The following is a 7,029-nucleotide window of genomic DNA, read 5'->3' on the forward strand; positions in this document are numbered from 1 at the left end:
ACTAATTTAATTAGCCTATTCTATTTATGTTTGTATGTGAACTCGAAATCAACCGCAACTTTGCTTTAAAAAGCATCACAAGATATCCTAACCGAAGATCACATACGGAAATATATATATATATATATATATATGTGTGATTTATTATTATTAAATCAATTATATAAATTATTATTATTATTAGGGCTTCATGTTAATGTTAATTTAATATTTATGCTAAAAAAAAGTGCATATAGCTGCTTATTGTATTTGTTTGTTGATTTTCAAATATAAAACTTATTGAAATGTTTTCAGTGTGTGTATCAGTTCTTTTTGAACGTTTTCATCTATTTTGAACAAAACTGTGATAATATTGATAACCGTGATAACTTTGGTCACTATAATCGTGATATGAAATTTTCATAACGTTACAGCCCTATGTGGCACCAATTAAATAAGAAACTAACCTTAGATAAAAGTCAAGAGGCTTTTCAAATCCAAAATATTGCCAAACAGGCGCTTTTGAATTTCGTTTTGAAACTAAATCATCCGCAATCATCTTGTCTGTCTCACCCCATGCTACTACCCACTCAGCTCGACTCAGTCTCCTCACTGGAGGAATGAAATCTGATCTGTGATGCAACTGTCGTTCAACTGCATTGAGCAGCCGCGTTCAGTTTTTAATTGTAGTGTCTGTTCTTTTACCGAACAAAATTTATTACTATAAAAAATTCTAAACGACGGTGGGGGTCGGTGACGCGGTGGGCAAGTGACGTAACCGGTGTTGCGGCTTAACACCGGTATCACCGTCAGCACAGTCTATCGCGGCAAGCCTACTGGATAGCCGGCCAATCAGCAAACACCTCGCTTTTCAGACCGATGAGCTTTGTAAAAATCGACATGTTTCAGAAAGGCATAGAGGAGAAACAATAATGTACAGTATGTGGAAAATAATGTGTTTTTTAACCTTAAACCGCATAAGCACATTTCATTACACCAAATACACAAAATAATGTTCTTTTTAGCAGCATCATCATTTCATTGAATTCTCAGAAATCTTAAAACTATGGCTGACTCTGGAAACTTCGAAGGTCATATGACCCCTTTAAGATATGTGGCACAGTCATGATAACACTATCTTGAAATAACATGTGACCCATAAGCTTTGCTGAAAGTCTGACATGATTATGTCTACACTAGAGAAAGATTTCCCACAAGGACAGCTATTTTATTTAAATATTTTACGGATCTGTGGATATTACATAAAAAAACAAAACATGCATGGCATTTCAAAAGAACATTTGCTGACGATAAGATATTATAAAACGCAACAACGATTTAATGAGAGTAATTATAAGGTCTGCAGGAGACTGACAGTCTGTAAAATTACAAAACCCTTGGTTCATGCAATAGTGCGGCTGCCACCTGGAAAAGCATGGCCATATAATGCAAACAGCCTATAGGACTCCTCCATGTGCCCGCGCAGACTACAGTCCCACCCATGCGTGAGACTCACATGGAGAAACAGTGACCTGAAATCACAGCTCAGTTTTACTCATAAGAAGTACTAGGCAAATTACACAAACAGTACAACAGGCGTCTGCAGTCATGTTTGTTTCTGATAATCACTTTATATATGATAAATCTGACGTTATGCAGTGTCATTACGGGCACTGTCATTTAATAGACAAGCTATCAAGTCCATTCAAATACATTCAAATGATCACTGACAAATACCGCTTCTTTTCAAAGCAAAACAAAGGCGTCCATTCAGTGCTGTCTTCTGCAAAGTTTACATAAAACACTATTGTATGATCTGCAATATAACCTTTGCTGGAAACTATTGTCAACCACAGCACGTCAGTAACGTTAGCACCGCTAGCGTGAAATGTTACTTTTACCAACAAAGCATATGAAAACAAACAAGAGACTCAAATTACAACGACGGCAGGCCAACAGTAAGTTTGCTGCTATGTGCAATAAAACATAGAGCGTGTAAAAGGTCTCGTACATAGCCGTGTTGTGGCGTGAGTTAAGCCCACGCAGGCTGTTACAATGAGCGCTTCAGATTAGCCGTACAAGCTAACGGCAGCTAACGTTAACGGTCACAGCACGCGACTAACTTGCAACAGCTTTGAACGCTAAACGAGTGCTAAAGAGCTGTAGAAACAAGTACACTGTTCTAGAACATCCTGATATGACACAGATAGGTGAAACTGAGCACAGACAACAACGTTATACCTGCGCGCTGATGATGACGGCCCTCAGGAAAACTGGATATACTTCAAATACGACTTTCGTGGCAACTCTTTTCCGGTCATAATCCGGGCTCGGTTCGTATGGATAAACTCTCGTAGTCTAGTTGTGTTGATCTTTAAAGCAGTAGCAAAGAGAAAACTTGAATTCCCGTGAGTTAAGTGTAAATCGTTATGACTGCCAACTACTGTTGCTTGAACGCAGGCGCCATTTCCATAGCGCTGCAAAACGACTTCTGCGCATTCATCTGCTCCAGCCAAATCCCGCGCCACAAACAGTATCGCGAGATTCCAAGCACCAGCGAAACTACAGGGGTTTTCATATCCTTTCTTTGATCGGTGACTGCACATTTGTTATTACAGTCACTTATTAAAAGCAAGTGAGAGCGTCTTTCATAATCACGAGACCATATCTGTGCAAATAATAACAGTTTGATGTGATTTATCTTTTGTTTGTTTTCCTAATATTAAATCCTGAAGTGATATGAATGGTTTCCTCTCATAAATCATAAAATAAATAATTAGCCGAGGAAATATCTTTATAAAAATTCTAATAATAATACACCTGTGTGCACTTCAGAAGGACACATAAATATAGTAACTATGCAATTCAAATAGTTTCATGTCATATAATCTTTACGCAGTGATTTCATAAATGATCTCATATCAGTTGCTCCGTTTTTGTGGTATTCATAAAAATATTGTGCTTGTAAATGCAACATTAATTAAGATGTTAAAAGCTGTCTGGTTAACTACTTCTCTTTGACCACTAGCTGTCAGTCTAACATGTCTCATTTGCAAATAAATATACACTGTAGGCTATATATATATATTTTTTTTTTTTATTAACACTCTATGTGATGTAAAATGTTAGTAAATTGCGTATGATGTTAATTAATATTACAATAATAACAAAATTTACAATTATTATAGCAAAATATCTTTTTTCTGTATCTCAATGTATGTTTCTTTTCTGTACTATTTATTCTGCATTACCCTTTTCTGTATTGTCTGTTTTGATGTTGTGGTGGGAGGAGCTAAACTGTATATAAACTCTTTTATTTTATGCACTGTGAATATATTTTGCACATCGCCAGGAACCACATATTTGCTCTATTCAGGTAAGCACTCTTGAACTGTACATCATTGTCCCAGTCATCCTGTTTTCACAACTCTGATTGTAGCCTAATTTTATTTTTCCACCTTTCACTATAAGGGCAAAGGGAGACTTTCTCTCTTTCATACTCTCTCCCGCTTCTCTTTATTCCTCCCTCCCTCCCTCTCCTCTATCTTTCCCCCCTTTTCTTGGTGGCCACTTCATGCTAAGATTGAGCTCAGAGGTTATGCAATTCCCATTTCCCATCCCCCACACACATCCTCGCTCTTCCCCATCACTGGATTGCCAAAGTGAATAAATATGAATCCCTGGAAGGAAGAACTAACACGTCTTATCATCACAATGTTTATAGTAAGCTTTACAATGAGGGATGTGTGCACGTGTTTATGTATTTAAATCATTATTCAAATAATATCTGATGTACAAATGGATTCAGAATAGTACAAAAATCCAGTGAGTCAGAGTTAGAGTGCCTTTGGAGCTGCTGTCAGCCTTTGTTAATGAGTTCTGGCTAAACAACGCTGGAGATGGTGTGTGTGTATAGAAGCGTGAACAGGGGATGCGAGATGTAAAGGGGGCGATGAGGAGGTGGGCTGGGAGATGATGAAGAACAGGCCAGCGGAGGGCTGTGACTCAGAAGAGAGGGTGGTGAGAGTGGGTGTCACTGAATAATGATCCAGTTCAATCAGCACCTGCGCTGAAGAGCAAATTATGTATCAAAGAATTGTCACATCCCATCTGCTTCACAGGCTAAATAAGGTTACCGATCACAGGTGAAATTTTTTGCCTGAGAGAGCGGGAGTGATAAAGTAGAAATCGCTGGCAGATATTCAATTAAGAATATTAACGAAAATGAATTTGCTATTGCATTTAAAGAGCCTGGCTTTTAGTCCTTGTGTGTAATTTTTGAGGCCACCTATGCAGCCCAGCTAACATGGAACGCTCTCACAACATTCTGGCAAGGTTCTCTCAAAGTTATGGACAAACATTCTTTCAGTAATGTTAATAGAAAGTTCACTCAAAGTTAACTTCAGCACAAAAATATCATTTATGGCACATAAATGATATGGCACATTTACTGAAAAAAAAAAGTTGGATGTTCGTCTAAGATGATTTAGAGACCATTCAAAAGTAACATTTCCATAATATTTGCAAAATAATAAAATGGAACATTCCCCTTAATGTTGTCTTTAACATTCACATAACCAAGAAAAAAAAGAGAGAATGTTCAGAAATGATGTTAACTGGGCATAAGTTACCTTTTAGCAGATATATGCATTTAAACTGACTTAAAATATTGATTCATCTTGCACTCATATGGCCAATAAACTGCTTACTTTAATAAGAATGTACTTATTTTAAATACCACCTGCTTTTGATTAGCAAGTTGCAAATAGTTTATGCCATGGAAAAAAGCTTATAATTTAGCTTATAATTTACTTGTTTTCCTGAAACAATATCTAAAATCAACAAAATAAATGAACTATACCATATAAAAAATATTATTATATATAATATTAATATTAAAATAAGTTATTAATACAAATCATTTTATTCATAGATTGTATTTTGAATATAAGCTCATTTGTTTTTAAAACAAGTTAAGACGATATGACACAGCATGTAAGATACTAAGCTTTTCTAAGCTTTTCATTTGTTCGTCATTGCATCTCTAATATCTTGTTTGAAATATTATCATCTCTATAAGAACATGAATGATGGAGGGAGTCGTTGAGAGAAATTTAGGAAAATATAGGAAATACCTGCTTCACAAAACATAACTAATGGTGCCACACTTCTGCCAAAGGTTGAGAGAAAATACAATATTTGAACAGTCTCGTTACTCATTAAGAATAAGACGTTTTTGCCAAATTTGTCAACACAGAAAAGGAAGCTGCACTTTTTTCAAGGGATTTCACATGCTCTTTAGAAGCTTTTTATAATGTCCAGTCATTCTCCAGAAATGAAAATGGAACCACTTGATTATTGTACTTGCATGAACTAATTTTGCAGTGTGATGTCAGCATCTCTAGACACCATTTTCTAACTCAGCAGTGTAAAACACGGTATCAGTGTACATCTAGAAGCCACTGATGCATATCCGGCAAATGCATTTTCACAAATGTGGCAGAAGAAAATCATCAAGAGATTTTAGAGCAGTAGGGTGTCTCTGATAAGAGCAGAAAGATATTGCAGTCTTGGCTGATGGTGCTTTCATGTGTGTTTTGCTTTTGAGGTTGTGCGATAAGTGCCATATGAAAGTCAGGACTCAGGCTATACGCTTGAAAACATCTCTTTCAGTTTGGACAGCAGAGGACATTTATCTCCATCTGATGAGAACAGCATTGTTTCCTTCTCCACAAAGAGAAAAACAAAAAACATGATTCATTGGATGATGCTGCGTTTCAGCCTGGTTGTTTATAGCATCACAAGCGAAACCATGTTTGTTGGCCAGCATCACTGCAGTTATGCTAATATTTTAAATAACTTTGTAACAGGAATATGCTTTTGTTGTAATAATAATAAAAACGTATTTCTATAAAAATTTCTATTATAATTAATACATTTAATTACATTTCTGATAACATTTCAAATAACATTTATGAAACAGAAATAAAATACAGAGCTGAAATTAGCCATTTCTCAGAGAGGGACTGAAATTTTTTTTTTTTTTTACATTTGTAAAGCTTTGAAATTGTGAGAATAAAATAATTATGCAATTTTACCAAATGTTTTCAAACGAGGCAAACCAACTAGTACCACAAAAATCACAGAATTCGTCAAATCTAAAACTTACTGATTTTTGTGCGGGGGCAAGTTCAAGCTCAAACCGGTGCGCAACGTTTTGCTACGGTTTCCGGTTTGAACGACATGTTTCCTGGAAACGGTGTGCGGGGTTTGAGATGCGTTTGCTCTTGTTTGGTGGGTGTGTCAGTCAGCAGCAACATGTATATAAACCACGCGGTATTAAAGAGACAGCTCGCTCAATGTAATTAACATCCAAATAAATTCACAAGAGCAAGTATATTGTTTGCACATGTTTATTTACATTAAAGGCAAAATAACTGAAATAATAAGGGCACAAGTATAGATCTGGAACTTCTTTAAATTAACTAGGTCAACCGGAACCGGGAACACTTCTCATAACACCCGATGTACTTGCTACATCACTAGAAGAATGGCATCTACGCTAATATTAGTCTGTTTCTCTCTTATTCCGAGGTCACCATAGCCACCAGATCCAGTCTGTATCCAGATCAGATGGTCACTGCAGTCACCCGGATCCAGTACGTATTCAGACCAGATGGTGGATCAGCACCTAGAAAGGACCTCCACAGCCCTGAAAGACAGCGGAGACCAGGACAACTAGACGAGCCCCAGATACAGATCCCCTGTAAAGACCTTGTCTCAGACGACCACCGGGACAAGACCACAGGAACCAGATGAGTCCTCTGCACAATGTGACTTTGCTGCAGCCTGGAATTGAACTGCTGGTTTCGTCTGGTCAGAGGAGAACTGGCCCCCCGACTGAGCCTGGTTTCTCCCAAGGTTTTTTCTCCATTCTGTCACCGATGGAGTTTTGGTTCCTTGCCGCTGTCGCCTCTGGCTTGCTTAGTTGGGGACACTTCATTTCCAGCGATATCGTTGACATGATTGCAAAGATACTATTTAAACTGA

The 7,029-nt window shown here is 37.2% G+C and overlaps 1 protein-coding gene across 1 annotated transcript in view; it reads right to left on the minus strand.

The window, feature by feature from the left end:
• LOC107589628 (AT hook containing transcription factor 1) overlaps nt 1-2,469 on the minus strand; it is a 25,787-nt gene extending 23,318 nt beyond the window's left edge. The window contains exon 1 of the mRNA XM_016278126.1: nt 2,222-2,469. The gene's annotated coding sequence lies outside the window, so the exon portion shown is untranslated. The remainder of the gene's footprint in view (nt 1-2,221) is intronic.
• Between the last annotated feature and the right edge of the window lie 4,560 nt (nt 2,470-7,029).

The sequence above is a fragment of the Sinocyclocheilus grahami genome, unplaced genomic scaffold, assembly GCF_001515645.1.
Source record: "Sinocyclocheilus grahami isolate Dianchi unplaced genomic scaffold, SAMN03320097.WGS_v1.1 scaffold118.1, whole genome shotgun sequence".
Taxonomy (NCBI): Eukaryota; Metazoa; Chordata; class Actinopteri; order Cypriniformes; family Cyprinidae; genus Sinocyclocheilus; species Sinocyclocheilus grahami.